Source organism: Cebus imitator, unplaced genomic scaffold, assembly GCF_001604975.1.
Source record: "Cebus imitator isolate Cc_AM_T3 unplaced genomic scaffold, Cebus_imitator-1.0 Scaffold285, whole genome shotgun sequence".
NCBI classification, from domain to species: Eukaryota; Metazoa; Chordata; class Mammalia; order Primates; family Cebidae; genus Cebus; species Cebus imitator.
In genome coordinates, this window is record NW_016107600.1 from 2,407,473 (window position 1) to 2,426,447 (window position 18,975).

At 40.6% G+C, this 18,975-nt stretch overlaps 1 protein-coding gene and 1 pseudogene across 1 annotated transcript in view; one reads left to right on the forward strand and one right to left on the reverse strand.

The window, feature by feature from the left end:
• The window catches only part of MUCL1 (mucin like 1), an 89,500-nt gene that overhangs the window by 32,942 nt on the left and 37,583 nt on the right, over window positions 1–18,975 (forward strand). The gene's annotated exons all lie outside the window — the stretch shown is intronic.
• Window positions 1,123–18,036, reverse strand: LOC108284928 (annotated as a pseudogene).

The following is an 18,975-nucleotide window of genomic DNA, read 5'->3' on the forward strand; positions in this document are numbered from 1 at the left end:
TTCACTCATTTAGAGAGAATCTATTTTCCCGTGTCTGATAACAAACTCATTTGGGCACCTGAGGCTGTTATTCAGTGTTTATTTGTTCCTCTCATATGTCACTTTTAAGTTCACAGTCAAAATCAGATAACTTCTGGAAATTGATTTTTTGTAGTCTCTTTCCCTCATTTCTTTTTTCACCTTTTGCTTTTTGTCAAGATCCCTGTGTCCATCCTTTACCCCGTCTTTTCAGACAAAGCTATGGTCATCGGTTCAGCTCTTCATTTTTATTCTGACATGACTTACTGAGTCTTTGTTTCTGTGGTTTGGCTTCACTCACTTCTGGCTCTCCCCTGGGGTGGTGATTGTGGATATTTCTTTTTTTAATGGCTTCCATATTTTATTGAATTTTTAAAAAAGTGATGTTAATTACAGCATTCGAAGGGGAGGATCTAATTCCACACAAAATGGAAGATCTAAAATGTACCCATTAAACTGCTAAAAAACAAATTGAGTGGTGAGAATACAACAGAAGTCCAATTCAGATTCTGAGTGTTGTCACCATGTGATTACAATCACACAGACTCTACCAAGTTTGTGACTGGAGCTCCTGGAAGCTATTTCATACTCTGGTACAAGGGCAAAAAAAACCACAACACAAGAAGGTATAAGCCCTGAATTATTGGCTTCATCACATCTACCCTCTCCACCCCAAAATGGCACAAAAGAAACATTGACCACACCCTGCAGACCTTTTGGTGTAAAAGAGGTGACAATGAACTGGGGTTTCTAAAAAGGTCCCATTCAGGTGAGTTTTTATATACCATCAAGCAGTGAGCCTCTCATTAATTAGGGTTAGGAAACCAATGTTTGATTCTCAGAAAATCACAATTTCATTCATTTACTCAATATGAATTTACAAAGTGTCTACATACTATCAGCTTCCACTTGCAGCCATTTCTAGATAAAAAAGAAACCTGGCATCAAAGAAAGGAGCCACCAAATTTCCCCCAAGGCTACCACTGAAAGGACCTTTTTTGGAAATGGGTTTCTTCTGTACCTCTGAAAGGGTAATGTCTTAAAGCTGAATCACATTTTAACTGGAGGTCTAAGATATGTAGCAAAACTTGCATCCCGGACATATGACATTAAAAGATATACTAAATTCTAAAGGTAGCTATGCTGCAAAATAGTTTAAGATTAAACAATTGTACAGTTTTCATTTATGCTTGAAATTCGAGTCCTAGACCAAGCTTATGGCCACAAGCATTGATGTTCTTGCCATCCAGAAGAGCCGACAGTGTCATTTTGATACCTGGCTTTAGGGTCTGAGTGTATCCTAAACCTATCAGGCTGGAGTTGTTCACTTTAGCTGAGAAGCAGGCTTCAGGGTCAATTGGATACTTGGCTGCTATTCCGAAGCATGTGTTACTGTTTACTGCTGTCCAGGTGAGATTGACAGTGGTCTCCAACTTCTTGTTCACCTTCTGGTAAACGGAGCCACCAAATCTGTCCCGTCATTCACATTAGGGTGAAGCTTGAATTCATCAGTCTTGTAGCCAACTGCAAAGTTGCTCTGGGTTACTTGGAACTTTGCAGTCTCAAAATTCATCTGGTAGCTGGTCAGTCAGCCCTCAGGCACCAGAGCACTCTGGATGGAAGGCCCAGCAATGTTGAAATCCATGTCACAGCTCAGGTTAATGTGCTCCTGCTTGTGCCCTGTCTTGATTTTAGCACTTTTTCCCCCAGTGTTAGGTGAGACGGGTGAATCGAAGGCCAGCTTCAGCCCATGTGCAAGCTGATCTTCCACGGCAATCTCTGTGCCTAGCGTATTGTCGGTGTTCCATTTCTCCCTACACGTCAGGCTGTGCTCAGTTCATCTGTACTTGGTTTCCAGACTGCCCCTCACTTTGGTGATCTCAGTGTGGGCTGCGCCCAAGCTTGTAAATTCCAATCCATTCTCAGATTTCGTTTTCAAATCAAGCTTTATTAAGCCAAATCCATAAATGGTGAAGACATCCTTGGCAGATTTGCCAAGATTGGCATATGTGGGTGGCACAGGAATCTTCTGCTCAGAGGCAATGGGGCTCCATGGTGGCTACCGATTGTACATTTCTATTATTCAGAGTGGAACATCTAAGGATACATTTCCTTTTTCTAATCTGTATTAGAACATATATGTATATTCATTCATGGGATAAGCTCAAAACATTAATAATATATCAAACTACCTCATCCCTACCATGATGGGTATAGAGGGGAAAAGCAGTAAGTTAATGAACCAAGAAGACAGAAAACTTTTTAAATGAGTAGTCATTTAAAACATTCTCAAACTATAATGCTGCACAGGCCACCTATTGTGATGATTATTTCCATATAGATTCAATGATAGTATACAGAATAACTGATATTGATGTTTTTCAATTAATTTTCTGTCTTGAATTTGTGTTTTGTTTTTTACGTATTCTCATTTTTAGAAATCTTTCTGTTACTGTGAAATGTGTCTCACATAAAGAAAAGTGTAGAGTATAAATTTATAGCTCAGTGTATCTGTGGTGTTCAAACTGATCATTAAATGGAAGAGTACCAGCATACCAAACACATCAGACATTTTTTTTTTATTTTTGTACATGGATATTTATATTAATAGCAGTTTTTTTCATAATTGCCAAAACTTGGACACAACCAAGATATTCTTTAGTAAGTAGATAAACTGTGGTACATCTAAGCAGTAGAACTCTATTCAGTGCTACAAAAAGAAATGATCTGTTAAGCCATGATAAGATGTGGAGGAAGGGTCCATGTTCAGGTTTGTTATATAGGTAAATTACATATCATGAGGGTTTGATGTACAGATTATTTCATCACCCAGGTAATGAGCATAATACTCAATAGGTAGCTTTTCAATCCTCACCCTCCTCCAACCCTCCACCCTCAAGTAGGCCCCAGTGTCTATTGTTCCCTTCTTTGTGTCCATGTGTACTCAACGTTTAGTTCCCACTTATAAATGAGAAAACGTGGTATTTGGTTTTTTGTTCCTGTGTTAGTTTGCTTAGGATAATTCCCTCCAGCTCCATCCATGGTCTGGCAAAGGACATGATCTCATTCTTTTTTATGGCTGCATATTATTCCCTGGTATATATGTACCACATTTTCTTTATCCACTCTACCACTGATGGGCATTTAGATTGATTCCATGTCTTTGCTATTGTGAATAATGTTGTGATAAATATACACGTGCATATGTTTTTATGGCAGAACAATTTATATTCCTTTGGGTATATGCCCAATAATAGGATTGCTGGGTCAAATGGTAATTCTGTTTTAAGTTCTTTGAGGGATTACCACACTGTTTTCCACAGTGGTTGAAAACACCAGCACTGTATAAGTGTTCCCTTTTTCTGCAACCTCACCAGTATCTGTTATATTTAGACTTTTTAATATTAGCCATTTTTACTTGTGTGATATAGTATTTCATTGTAGTTTTGATTTGCATTTCTCTGATGATTAGTGATGTTGAGCATGTTTTCTTTTTTTCTTTTTTTTTTTTTGCCTCTGCTAGCTGTTTATTATGTTTAGGAAATTGAAAACATCAGTTTGCTTTTGATAATACTACTATTAGCTTGACAGCATTGATTGGATGCTTACTCTAGTTGAGCATGTTTTCACATGCTTATTAGTCACATGTACGTCTTCTTTTAAAAAGTGTTTGTTTATGTCATTTGCCCATTTTTAAATGGGATTGTTTTTTGCTTGTAAGTTTAAGTTCCTTATAAGTTCTGGATATTGGACCTTTGTTGATTGCTTAGTTTGAACATATTTTCTCCCATTCTGTAGGTTGTTTGTTTACTCAGTTGATAGCTTCTTTTGCTGTGCAGAAGGTCTTAGATTTAATTAGATCCAACTTGTCAGTTTTTGTTTTTGTTGCAATTGTTTTTGGTGTCTATGTTGTGAAACCTTTGCCAGAGCTGGTATCCACAGTGGTATTTCCTAGATTGTCTTCCAAGGTTTTTATAGTTTTAGGTTGTATATGTAAGTCTTTAATCGATCTTGAGTTGCTTTTTGTATGTGATGTAAGGTAGGGGATCAGTTTCGATCTTCTGCATATGGCTATCCAGTTCTCCCAGCACAATTTATTGAATGAGCAGTCCTTTATCCATTGCTTGTTTTTGTCAGCTTTGTCAAAGATCAGATGGTTGTAGGTATATAACCATCTGATTATTTATTCTGTTGCATCGGTCTATGTGTCTGTTTTTGTGCCAATACTATGCTGCTCTGGTTACTGTAGCCCTGTAGTATCACTTGAAGTCTGGTAGCGTGATGCCTCCTGCTTTGTTGTTTTTGCTTAGGATTGCTTTGGCTATTTGGACTCCTTTTTTTGTTTCATATGAATTTTAAAGTAGTAGTTTCTAGTTCTGTGAAGAATGTCCTTGGTATTGAATCTGTAAATTGCTTTGGGTAGTATGGCCACTTTAATGATACTGATTCTTCCCATCCGTGAGCATGAAATGTTTTTTTATTTGTTTGTGTCATCTCTGATTTCTCTGAGCAGCATTTTGCAATTCTCATTGCAGAGATCTTTCACCCTCCTGGTTAGCTGTATTCTTAGGTATCATATTCTTTTTGTGGCAATTACAAATGGGATTGCATTCCTAATTTGGCTGTTAGCTTAGATGTTGCTGATGTATAGGAATGCTACTGATTTTTATACATTGATTTTGTATCCTGAAACTGTGCTGAAGTTGTTTATCAGATCAAGGAGCTTTTGGGCAGAAACTATGGGATTTTCCAGATAAAAAATCATGTCATTTGCAAAAAGGGCTAGTTTGACTATCTTCCTATTTGGATGCCTTTTCTTTCTTTCTCTTGCCTGATTATTCTTGCCAGGACTTCCAATACTATGTTTAATGTGAGTGGTCAAAGCGGACATCCTTTAATCCAGTTTTCTAGGGAAATGTTTCCAGCTTTTACCCATTCAGTATGATGTTGGTTGTGGGTTTGTCACTGATGGCTCTCTTTGTTTTGAAGTATTTTCCTTCAATGTCTAGTTTATTGAAGGTTTTTAACATGAAGGGATGTTAAATTTTATCTTAAGTCTTTTTTACATCTGTTGAGATCATCATGGGTTTTTTTTGTTCCGTTTATGTGATGAGTCATATTTATTGATTTGTGTATCCTGAACCAACCTTTCATCCCATGGATAAAGCCTACTTGATCGTTGTGGATTTGCTTTTCGATGTGTTGCTAGATTCAGTTTGCAGGTATTTTGTTGAGGATTTTTGCAACTATGTTTATCAAATATATTGACCTGAGGTCTTCATTTTTTGTTTTGTCTCTGCCAGATTTTGTTGTCAGGATGGTACATAGGGAAGAATCCTTTCTCCTTAATTTTTTGGAATAGTTTCAGTAGAAATGGCACCAGCTCTTTTTTGTGCATCTGGTAGAATTTGGCTGCAAATCCATTTTGCCTTGAGCTTTTGTTGGTTGGTAAGGTTTTTATTACTGATCCAATTTTAGAACTCACTATTGGTCTGTTTGGGAATTCAGTTTCTTCCTGGTTCAGTATTGTGAGATTTTAAGTGTTCAGGAATGTATCAATTTCTTCTAAATTTTCTAGTTCATGTGCATAGAAGTGTTCCCAGTAGTCTCTGAAGGGTAATGACAAAGGGTACATTAATTAATAAATATCTTATTAATTATTTTTTTCAGAGAACGAACTTATGGGTTTGTGGATCTTTTGTATGGTTTTTCATGTCTAAATTTCATTCAGTTCAGCTCTGATTTTCATTATTACTTGTCTTCTCCTAGCTTTGGAGTTGGTTTTCTCTTGCCTCTGTAGTTCTTCTAGTTGTGATGTTAGACGGTTAAATTGACGTCTTTCTAACTTTTTGATGTGGGCATTCAGTGCTATTAACTTCTCTCTTAACACTGCCTTAGCCGTGTCCTACATATTCTGGTGTTGTATCATTGTTGTCATTAGTTTCAAAGTATTTCTTAATTTCTGCCTTAATTTCATTGTTTACCCAAAAATCATTCAGGAACAGATTGTTTAATTTTCATGTAATTGTATTTTGAGTGATTTTTACAAGGATTTTTTCCTTATTTTTGTCTGGCTGAGTTAATTTGGAGAAGCAGTCTTTGAGCTCTGAGGTTTTTTTTCCTCAGCTGGGTTGATTCTGCTGTTAATACTTGTGATTATATTATGAAATTCTTGTAGTGAGTTTTTCAACTCTTATCAGCTTGGTTCTTTCTTAAAATGGCCATTTCATCTTCTAACTCCCATCTCATTTTATCAAGTTCTTTAGATGCCGTGATTTAGGTTTCAACTTTCTCTTGAATCTTGATGATCTCTCTTCCTATTTGTGTTCTGAATTCTATGTCTATAATTTCAGTTATTTCAGCGTGGTTAAGAACCATTGATGGGGAACTAGGGTAGCCATTTGGAGGTAAAAAGACAGTCTAGCTTCCTGAGTTACTAGAGTTCTTGCACTGGTTCTTTATCATCTCTGTGTGCTGATGTCCCTTTACTCTTTGAAGTTGTTTTCCTTTGGATAAGGTGTTTTCTTTTATAAAACCCCCAATGACGTCTTCTTTTATGTCGTTGGGGGTTTTATTGTGGTATAAGGTAAGCTCAGTCAGCTGACTTTGATTCTGGGTGATTTCAGGTGGCCAAGCCTCAGCTCAGCGCTCCTGGGCTGCACACTCTAAATCTGGGATCTGAAACCAGGTCCCTGGCTTTGTTCCCTGGCCCCTCAGGGTTAGAAACCTGCTGCACTGGAAGGACTGAGGTGTTCCTGGTTTACTGGCCTCAACACTACAATGAGAGGTGCTGGCCAAAACACTTCAATAGGGCAGTGGCAGCAGGAGCTGTTCTTGCTCATGAGTGTCAGCAGCCTCAATGATGTGGTGGGGGTTCACATTTATTGGCTGGGGTGGGGTGCTGTTGAGAGCCTTTGCCTTAGTTTTCACAGTTGCTGTATACTGGCAAAATATTTTTGTGTTATATTTTGGGCTGCAATCTAGTAGGCGTTGCTTAAGAATGTTAGCTAGCAGGTAAGCTCTAACTCTGCTGCATGAATCTTTAGTGTTTTGGCAGATAGGCAGTAGTGCTCTGTGGTGGCAGGGGAGAGAGATGATCTCCCTCACATAGTCTGCTCCTGAGTCTTGGAGGAGCCCTCTCCAGTCACTGGCTCCATGCCTGTATTTCTTTTATTGCTTGTTCCGGTTCACTGGGCTCCCGCAGGCAGGGACTGGGGTTGGCAGACAGGTTGTATCTTTGCCAGATCAGCTTTGCAGAGGGAGGCACACCCCAGTCCTCCATCAGCCTGGGCATTTCACCTATCTCAGTGATTCCAGACTGAGGGCTCTTGCTGCTTGAGTTCTGCCCAAGCCAGCAAGTCCTGCTTGGCTGGGAGCTGCAGGAGTAGTGGGATCACCTAATCTGCTGCCCAGGTGTTTCCTAAGGGAACACAGGGTTGAGCCTGAGCATAGGTTTCAGTCAGAAGCCATAGTGGTAGGGGTGGGTAGAGTTGCCTACCCCTACCATCTGTGTGTTTCCTTAGACAACAGGAGGGTGTGGCTTCCAGCTGAGTTCAGATGTGATATGGTTTGGCTGTGTCCCCACCTAAATCACATCTTGAATTGTAGTTTCTGTAATCCCTATGTTGTGGGAGGGACCCTGTGGAAGTAATTGAGCCATGGGGGCAGTTACCCTCATGCAGTTCTCATGAAATCTGATGGTTTTATAAGGGGCTTTTCCTCCTTTTGCTTGACACTTCTCCTTGCCGCCACCATGTGAAAAAGGACATGTTTGCTTCCCCTTCCACCATGATTGTAAGTTTTCTGAGACCTCCTCAGCCATGCTGAACTGTGAGTCAATTAAACCTCTTTCCTTTATAAATTACCCAGTCTGAGATATGTCTTTATTAGCAGCATGAGAATGGACTAATACAAGATGGAAGTGGGACTGCTGGGCTCTAGTAGGCATTGCCCACTTGGCTATTGGTGGTGGATGTGGGTATTTCACCCTCCCTGTGGTCTGGGTGCTTCCCAGGACAACAGGAGGCTGCACCTGCTAGCTGAGTTCAGACAGAAGTGAGACCTAGCTTCTGTCTGAACTGGAAGCTCTATCAAGCATTGCCCGCCTGGGTACCAGTGGTGAGCCTGGGTGGAGTTGCTCACCCTGCTGTTTGGGTGATCCCTGGGACAACAAGGGGCTGTGCCCACTGGTTGAGTTCAGACAAAAGTGGGACCACTGGGCTGGAAGCTCTAGCAGGCATTGCTTGCTGGGTTCCAGTGATGCAGGTGGGTAGAGTTGCCCACCCTGCTGTCCAGATGTTTCCTGGGACAACAGGGGACAGCAGCTGCCAGCCAAGTTGAGATACAGGTGGGATTGTTGGGCCAGAAGCTGGTGCTGGGCCTTGTCTGGTGAGGGGGATAGAATAATCTTACTTTTCCTGGGTACCGTGACTATATCCTCTACTGAGGCTGTGGAGCTGGTAGTCTGTTTGCTCTGAATTCCAAGGCTTGTAGAAGTCCCCTTGGACTTGAGAGTTGCCTCCATAAAATGTTTTGGTAGCTCTCTGGCTTAGTTTAGAAGCGCAGTGAGGGGAAATGTGTGTGTGTGTGTGCACGCGCCGGCAGGGAGATTCTCCCGTTCCTAGTCTTGCACAGGTCCCTGTGGAGAGTGTGAATCCCTCGGGGGCTCCTGGCTCCTCACTGATCCCGGATAGGCTACTGCCCAGCTTTGCTTCTGTCTGCATTCTGTGTCTGCCTGCTGCCTTGATGGATCCTGACATGGTTTCTTAGGTGATCTTCTTCTAGCATCAATGTTTACTAGTCCCCCTGCCCCTTTTTCCCCCTTGTTTGTGAGAGTGGCACACATGAGCTGCCTCTAGTCCACCGTCTTCACTCCCCCTGAGTGCCACTGACATTTTCATCACTGCCTTTCCTCACAGCTCCAGAGGTAAAAAACTGCCCTGAGTTCAAACAATATGGTTTATTTTGGTCAGTTTTTAATGTTCTTGGAGTTGAATATTATATTTAATACATGTTTTTATGTCTGACTTCTTTCAGTCAACATTAATTTATTAGTTTTATTTACATTTTTATGTGTAGCTGTAGTTAACTTATTTTCACCCTGCATAGTATTTTATTACTCGAGTATATTACAAGTCATTTACTGATACTATTGTTGAGTGACATTTGGGTTGCTTTCTGTTTTGGGGAGTTGGATGAAAATCCAAACTGGATGTTGGAAAAAAAGGACAGTTTCTTTTTTTCTTTCTTTTTTTTTTTTTTTTTTTNGAGATTACAGGTGTGAGTCACCACACCTGGCCCTCTTTTATTTTGAGAGAGAGTTTCACTGTGTCTCCCAGGCTGGAGGGCAGTGGCAAAATCTCAGCTCACTTCAACCTCCCTAAGGACAGTTTCTTGAATGAGTGTGTATATCTGTTGTGCGGGTCGAGGGGTTGGGGTCTGGGAGCATGTAAAAGAGACAAATGTAATAGCAGGTCACAGTGGAAAGGAGGAAGAGGAAACATGCCCACGATAAAGATGTCTTTTTGTTGACTATGGGGCATTGGTCTTACCTGGCACACAAGATTCAGTAACTAAAGGGGACAAAAAAGTTTGGAGGAAATAAAGTTTACTGAAACAATTGAAGTTGCTGATGTAATATTTCATTACCTTTTCTCATATGTCACATGGACATGGCTAGGAGAGATTAAAACTGGGAGGTAATGTAAACCCAAAGTTTCTAATGGACTTTTCTCTGAGCGTATAAATTTCCATGCTCCATCCAAGTCCTGGCTTCTACAAGGCCAGCTTCTGTGTCCACATGGTTTGATATGGTCTGGTTTTGGACTTGAGGTCTCAGTGCCACTCTCCATGGATTCTTTTTTCTCTGGGCTTCAGTTTGAACTTTCTTTCAGGCCTCCTTTGTCTCACATTCAAATTGGGAAAACAAACAAATCTGTTCTAAATTAGTGTGTGTGTCAATGACCAATGTTTGAAACCTTTGGGTAAAATTGGGTATTGGGAGTAGATGTATCTATTAAGTAAGTAGTCTTAGTCATATATTTTTTCTTAAAAAATATAGAAGTTGTAATAGGAAAGGTAGCAATATTTTTGAATTGAAAGCTATGATTCACTAGAAGTTGTTACAGTGATCAAAACTAGAAAACACAATAGGTAAATGAGAAAAGAATATTTAGATTAGCCAATAATGGAATAGGAAATCCAAGTGGTCAATAAATCTATGCAAACTACTTAGTTATCCAAGCACTAACCTAGTTTTTGAAGAAATACACAATAGGGTAATGAATAATACTTGTATAGTTTGGAAAATGTTAAAATAATATTTACTGCTGGAAGAGATAGATGGAGAGATATGGTGCCATGTGTTGCTGGTGTAAGTTTTTAAAATAGTCCTTTATTAAGGCAATCTGATAAAAAATGATAGTCTAATTCATTATACTCCCTTTTGGCAAGGCATTAAAAAGAAAACCTTTAGTAACTGATAGTAGATTAAAAAGCATGCCAATTAATTCATAGTTTGTAATGACAAGATTTTGGAAATATTCTAAATTCATTTCAGCAGGAGAATTACTGAATAAAGCATGACATACCCATACCTATGAGATATAAGATAGCCATATGAGTGTTCTAGATCTGTAGCACTGAGCCATATTTCTGAGATGAAGTGCTGAGAGCATGAAAAAAGCAGAGATTATAATATAATATATCATCTTTATAAAACTTCTTGTACACACACATATGTAACATACTCATTTGCCTATGATGATTTGAAATCAGAAAAAATTATGAAGCAATGGACATTAGCTCATAACTTTTTCTTTTTTGTGGTAATGGTTAGAAATAGAGGAAAAGGGATATAATTTCACCAATCCCACTTCTAAAAAGTAAAAAAAGTAAAAGAAAGTTGTCCAAAATGAAAATGTCATCTGTAATACAGTTTGATTTAAATAGAATTTTATATGTGTGTGCAAGTATACAAAAGAATATTGAAATCGTTTGTATAATAATAATGGTGGTCTTCATGCAAAATTTCTGGTGATTTTAATTTTCTTTCATATTTTTCCATTTGAATTTTATAGTGATAATATGTTATGCATAGAATTAGAAAAGTACAGCTATTTTAATTGATAAAAAGAATCAAAGCATCAGACCTGAAGAATTGAAATTTGAGGGTTAACGAGCTAGAAGCCTACTATTGTAACTCTTAGTAAGACTATTTTTGGGCAGCTTTGATATAATAACAGGGATAGATATTTTTGATATTGGAATAATGTTTCCATAAAGAGGAACAGTTATTTTAAAAATCTTTAAGACAAAATATTCATTACAACCAAATATTTCTTTCCTTCTATATCAGAAATTATACATATAAACTGGCAAAATTGTTCATGCAGTATATTGGTTATATTTGATTCTACATAAAACGTTACAAAAAATGACAGATGCCACAAAATGTGAGAATTGAAAAGATATTGGCAAGTTCTTAGCCTAGTTTTGTTATCTTACCTCTAGTAAACATGTCTAGCAATTTTAACAAAAATTGTCCTCTCTCTGTTCTCTGACTGCACTTTATTTGTATGTAATGCATTATACAAGATGAAATGCTTATACTTCAATGAAAGGCTATTGCTAATAACAGTATTTGGAGATCATAAAAATTCCAATGCATACATACAGGAAACAATGTCTATAGACACTTGGTTTATGTCGTATTTTGAAATCCGATGACATCAGAAAGTGAAAGTTGAGCTGCTCTGAGTATTTGTGGGAGAACCTGAAGCTCTGTGTGATGGTTAATTTTATGTGTCAGCCTGACTGGGAAAGGAATGTCTAGATAGCTGGTAAAATGTTATTTCTGGTAGTGTCTGCTAGGGCCTTTCTGGAGGAGATTAGCACTTGTATCAGTAGACTGAGTAGAGAATATCCACTACTACAAATGTGAGTTTCATCCAGTCCTTTGGAACTCAAATAGAACAAAAAGGTGGAGGAAAGTCTTATTCTCTTTCTCCTTCTTGAGTTGGGACATTCATCCTCTCTTTCACTTGGAGGCTGGCGCTCTCGCACTTGGGTTGTCAGGGTCTGAGGCCTTTGGCCTCAGACAGGTAGCTAGCACCATTGGCTTCCTTGGGTCGCAGGTCTTTGGGCTCAGACTGAGTTACATAACTGGCTTTCCTGGTTCACCTGCATGCAGGCTGCATACTGTAGGACTTCTTGGTCTCCGTAATCTCATTAGCCAATTTCTGTAATAGATATCCACCTATATATATGTATATATTCTATTGGTTCTGTTTCTTTGGTGAACCCTGCCTAATACATCCTACTCCCTTAAATGTTTCTTCTCACACCCGAGAATCTTCAAGGATTTCTAAGGATTACCAGTAGTTTCTGCAGCTTAGTTAGGAAACTCTTGTTTTTGTTAATGCCGTAAGTTTAGATATGAGGAGTCTGAGGCAAAAAATAGCCCCTTACCTCTGTGAATTTCGGTACCTCTATGCCTAACATGGTGGAGGGCACTTAGTAGGCCCAAGTTCACAGTTATACCTTTGATCACTGATAAATTTTGCTGGCCATTTTGCTTGAGAGGCCTGTATGGACTTGGAGGCGAGGTTAACTCTACTGATACAGAAACATTATTCTCTTCCTCTCTACATACTTTAAAAAGTTTTATAGTTTAATGAGTCATACATAAGTCTGTGATCCATTCTGAGTTATTTTAAAAATAAGGTATGAGGTTTAGATTGATGTTTGTTTTTTTGCCTAAGCATGTCCAACTTCTCCGGCACCGTTTTTTGAAAAGGCTGTCTCTTCTACATTGAAATGCTTTTGCACTTCTGTCAAAAAGCAATTGTGCATATTTTTTTGAGGGGTCTATTTTTGGGTTTCCTGTTCTGGTCCATCAATCTATGTCTTTATTCTTATTCCAATACCACGGTGTCTTAACATAGCTATATAGTAAGCCTTAATATTCAGTAGAATTATTACTTCTACTTTATTCCTCTTTTTAAGATTGTTTTAGCTATTCCATGTCCTATGCTTCTCCATATAAATGTATAATAAGCTAATCTATGACCACAGAATCTTTACTGGAATTTTGATAGGAGTTGTATTAAACTTGGATATCACTTTGGGGGAAAACTGATATGTTTACTATGTTGAGTTTCCCAATCCATGAACATGACATGTTTCTCTATATTTAGGTCTTCTTTGATTTGTTTTAACATCTTATAATTTTCAGCATATAGTTACATGTTTTATTAAGTAGAATTTAGGTATAAACATACCTAAATATTTGATTTTTGGGGGTAATGATTATAAATGATGTGTTTTTTATTTTTGTTTTCACAGGTTTGTTGTTAGTACATAGATAACGTAATTTATCTTTGTATATTAATCTTGTATCCTGTGACCTTGCTGAACTCATTTATTAGTTCTAGAAGGTTTTGTGGTGGGTTTATTGGGATTTTCCATATGTAAGATTATGCCATCTGTAAATTGGGTGAGTTTTATTATCTTCTTTCCAATTTAGACTTTTTATTCATTTTTCTTGGTTTATTACAGTGGGTAGAATTTCTATTACCATGTTGAATGAGAGTGGTAAAAGAGGACATCTTTGCCTTGTTTCTGATCGCAGGGGGAAATAACTCAGTTTTTCACCATTAATTATGATGTTAATGTACGTTTTTCAATGATCTTTATCAAGTTGAAGAAGTTCCTCTTATACCCAGAGTTAGCCAAAATGAGGTTAAGGACACAGACATCCAGACTGGTAAGTCTGCTCAAGACTTCTTACCCCAATTGCAAGGAGCTAGGGTTCAACTGCAAAGTTAGAAGAAAGAATCCACACAAGACCACCCTTACTTCTGATAGCACCTGCAAACTTAGGGTATTTCTAAAACAACCGTCAGTTTTTATAATTCATTAGAATGATGGAAGGAACTCACCAAAACATGTATTCATGGTCACATTTATTATAAGGAAAGGACATGTTACACAAAGCCAAGGGAAGGGACACACAGGGCAGAGTCTGGGAGTGTTCCAAATGTACAACTTGCATTATCTTCAGGATGTATTACTCTCCTTGATGTTGATGTGTGACAATATCTGTAGAGTATTGTCAACCAGGGAGACCCACATGAGTTGTCTTATTTTTGAAGTAAAAACTTCAAAAAGTTTTTACTAAGGCTTCATTACGTAGGCATGACAGATTGATTTATTGGCCATGTGGTTGAATTCAGTCTCTAAGTTAACCTGACAAAGCCTCCATGGTAAATCATACGGTTGCTCTTTCTGGCATGACCAGCCTCCGCTTAATAGGACTGGGAGTGGCTGGGGGGTCACATGAATAACAAGGACACTTCTATCCACCTGGGAAATTCCAAGGGTTTAATGTTACCTCCAAGAAGTTAAAGACAAAGGCCAAATCTGTCTTTGGGCAAGGTGAAATTCCTTACTATGTACCTGCAATGATCATAAAGGCATCACTCTCGTGAATGAAGTAATGCTATTATTACAGGATTGGGTTTGTTATGATGGTGGGTTGTTATGAAAGTGATTTCAGCCCTCTCTTGCTCTCTTGCTCTTCCATCTTCTGCCGTGGGTTAATGTAGCACAAAGGCCGTTTCCAGATGCCAGTACCATGCTCTTGGATTTCTCAGCCTCCAGAACTATGAGTGAAGTAAACGTCTGTTTATTATAAATTACCCAGTCTGTGGTCTTCTGCTAAAACATAAAATGGAATAAGACAGAACATTGGTGCTGAGAGTGGGGTTATTGCTCTAACAAATATCTGGAAATGTGGAAGTGGCTTTGGAACTGGGTAATGGGTAGAGGCTGGAAGAATTTGGAGGAGCAGGCTAGAAAGCCTAGCTTGCCATAAATGGAGTATTTAGGGGAATTCTGGAGAGGGCTCAGAATAAGAGGAGAGCTGTAGGGAAAGTATGAAACAGAGATTACTTAAGTGGTCATGGTCAGAATGTTGGTAGAAATACGCTCAGTAAAGTCCATTTTGAAGAAGTCTCAGACAGGAAAGAGGACTCTCTTATTGGAAACTGGAGTAAAGGCCATTCTTTTTATGAAGTGGCAAATAACCTGGCTAAATTGAGTCCATGCTCTAGGACTCTATGGAAGGCAGAATTTAAGAGTGGTAAAGAAGCATACCTGGCAGAAAAAAATTTCTAAGCAAAATATTGAAAGAGCCATGTGGCTACCTTTAACCACATCCAATAAGATACAAGGTAAAAAATTACTTAAAGACAGAATTTATAATTAAAAAAGAAGAACAGTTTCAGGCTGGCCACATGAAGAATAAAAAAGCATGTTCAGAAGAAAAAATCAAGGGTGTAACCAAGTGACAGTTTATTAAGGAAATTAGTGCAGATAAAATAAATGATCAAGACAATGGAAGAATGACCCTACAGGCATTTCAGAGATCCTCCAGGTTGCCACTTCTATCACAGACCCAGAGAACTAAGGGGGCAGATGGTTTTGAGGAATAGGTCCAGGATGCTCTCCATGGTTTGCTGCCCAGAGCCATCTCAGGTCTCTGTTCCCCGCTTCCCACATTCCTGTGCAGTGCTCCTCAGCCACCCTAGCAATGGCTCAAGCAGGCCCAGGTTCAGCTCAACCTGCCACTTGGGAAAGTATAAACTGTAAATCTTGGTGGTGTTCATGTGCTGCAAATTTTGAAGGCATGCAGAATGCAAGAGCTGTGAGGGTATAGCTTCCTCCTCTTGCACTTCAAAGGATGTAGTGGACAGCCTGGAGTCTTGAGCAGAGACTTGTCGCAGGGATGGAGCCATCATAGAGAGCCCTTACTAGGCTAATGTTGAGTGGAAATGTGGGGTCATAGCCACTATAGAGAGTCTCCACTAGGGCAATGCTTAGTGGAGCTGTGGGAATGTGACTACTGAGATCTCAGAGCTGTAGAACCAACAGCTTGCAACATCAGCCTGGGAGAGCTGCAGGAATGAGACTCCAACCCTTGAGAGCTGCTGGGTGGACTGAGCCTAAGCAAAGATAGGGGCATGGCTGCCTAAGGCCTTGGGGGCCCAACTCCCACCCCAGTTTATCAGGATGTGGGACATGGAGTCAAACGAGACTATTTTGGAGCTTTAGGACTTAATACTGTTTTCTTTCTGTTGGGTTTTGGACTTCCTTGGGACCTCTTTCTTCTTGCCTATTCCTCCCTTTTGGAATGGGAATGTCAATCCTCTGCCTGTTCCACCATTGTATTTTGGAAACATGTGACTTGTTAGTTTCATAGCTCATAGCTGGAAGGGAATTTGCCTAGGGATAAATTGTGCCTTTTTTCTTTCCTTTGAGACAGGGTCTCATTCTGTCACCCAGGCTGGAGTGAAGTGGCCTGAACATGGCCCACTGCAGCCTTGATCTCTTGGGCTCAAGTGATCCTCCTGCCTCATCCTCCAGTATAGCTGGGACCACAGGAACATGCCACCACACCCAGCTAATCTTTTAATTCTTTGCAGAGACAGGGTTTTACTTTGTTGCTCAGGCTGGTCTTGAACTCTTGGGCTCAAGCAAGTCTCCTGCCTAGGCCTCCCAAAGTGTTGGGATTCCAGGTGTGAGTCATGCTAAATTGTGCCTTGAGTCTCACCCATAACTCATTTAGATGAAACTCTGGACCTTTGAGTTGCTGATGGAACAAGTTAAGACTTTTGTTTTACTGGGATGAAATAAATGTACTTTTTACTTGAAAAATAGCACCATATAATTCTAACACTACCTTATCAAACTTCAGTAAGAGCAATTTCAGCATCAATTAATGAACAGTAGCTAAACGAGAGATCAATCAAAAGTGCTTTAAACGGAGTAGCATCAGTGGATGTTCTGCTGAGTCTCTGGGAATTCCGGACCTGGCTATAGGGAAAACAGAATTAAAACAGCAGGTGCTCTGGATCCAAGCCCTCACATCGTAACCCACCTTTCTTCTGGGGTCCCTGGTAGCCCATAGTTCCCCTGGCACTTCCAGGCCCTGTGAGTTGTGGGCAGAGCCCCAAGAGCCAGAGGGCCACTCAGGAAAAGCTGAAACTTGGCCTCGCAGTCAGCTGGCTTCTGCCTGTGGGGTCATTTTCTTTCTGGAGCACCTGGAGTGCTGTCTCAGTGGATGCAACGGACGTCTACCCTTCCTGGGATGTTTTCTCATAGGATCTTCCTCTGAAAATTGGAAATGTCTTTCTTCAGCTCCTGGGACAGGTCTTGGGCCATCCTGTTGTAGTGGTCGTGGGTCTGAAAAGTATGGTTCAAGTTTTCTCGCACCGTGTGAAGTCTCTGTTCGAGGTCCAGGTAGTAAGTGTCCTCCTCCCCATCGTGTGTTCTTGGTGCTGTTCAGGCAAAGTGGGAAGTGTCAGCTGCATCTTGAAAAGCTCCCTCTCCAGCTGTGCCCTTGCACCCTGCAGAGAGGCCTGCTCGCTGAGCAGACTTTGGGCTCGTGCTGTGAATTCTTTACTTTCTTTGGATTTCTTCCTACAATTGCACATTTGCTTCTCCAGTCTCCCCCTCAGGACATTTGAAGGACACACCTAAGGCACCATTGTCATCCACATTCTTCAGAGGGACTTGTGGCCAGGATGCTGGAAGACCACCATGTCTTGCTTACTTGTTCCCCTTCTTTGCCAAGTCCCCGTTCTTAATATGGTCTCTCCCACCTTCCAGCAGATACAGGATGCTCTGCAGGTTGTGGGCCGGAGAGGTCAGTTGCCTCACTCCAATATTTGTGGACTGTTTCATTTCTGCCTTGGTCTGCTTCAGCCTTCTCTTCTTCTCCCTCTTTACCTGCAAGCATTGCTTCCATCTTGCAATTTCTTGGTCAGGCGACTCTGCAGGTTGCCAACAGTCATTGCCATCATTCAAATTATCCCTGGTTTGCCCCAGAAGATCTCCACTGTGCTGTGAAGTGTGCGACACTTGTTTTGCATCAGTCACTTGGGGAAGTTCAGGAGGCTTGCTTTTTTGTGCTTTTTTCAGAAGCTCACCTAGGTCCTGAAGGGAAGACCTGTTCATTTCATTCAGAAACCTCAAGCAGAGGGTTTGGAGCAATCAGGGACTGGCCTCGGCATGGTGGATGTGAGGCCACCACCGGTCTGGGATGCTGGCTCCATCTTGGCCCTGGCCTTTCCGTGAACCTTACCCTGGGCTGAACCCCTTCTGTCCAGCTCTTCCTTTCTTCTCACTGTATGTTGTCTTTTGCCCATAAAGGCCACCACAGCAGTGCATGCCTGGATCACCCAGGGTACCTAAAGGGTAACTGGCACTAGTCCCAGGATGCTGTATATCACTAGTACTGCTGCCCACAGGTGAGCCAGCAGCAGTTAAGTAGGCATTTCATGGTGGGCAGCAGGCCAGCCATGGCTCCTGAGGGTTTCACAGCTCTGCCTCCACTTGCCAGTGGCCTGTGGGCCACAACTGACCACTCAGAACCCTGTGGAGTGTTCTATCTCTAACACAAACAAGGACCCACTGAGTAGGGTAGACTGTCCATTGGGCAGGGGGGAGGAGAGGCACCTCATGTTCTAGAAAACGATGTCCTTGATTTTGCTAAGTAAATAGAAAGTGGCATTACTTATGCAATGCCTTGAGGGAGTGGAAAGAGCTCATAGCAACCCCTAGCTCAGGCTACTCCAGGCTCCACCCCAATCTACAGCACAGATAGAGGGTCAAAGAAGGGCTATGCCATTGATCCAGGTTCATGTCCAATTCTCTTGGTGCAGCGTGGTGACCTGGTCCTGGTGAGGCTCTATCCTGATTTCACATTTCCTTCTGCTGCAGGGAAGCCTGCTTTTGCCTACAAAGAGTCTGTCTATCTTGCTAGATTGAGCTCTTTGATGAAGGGATCATGTTTTCTTCATCTCCATGTTCCCAAAGGCTAGCCAATGCCCAGCATACACTAGAGGCCCAGTCATTGTCATGTTTTCTTTTCAACTCTGCTCTCACTTAGGACAT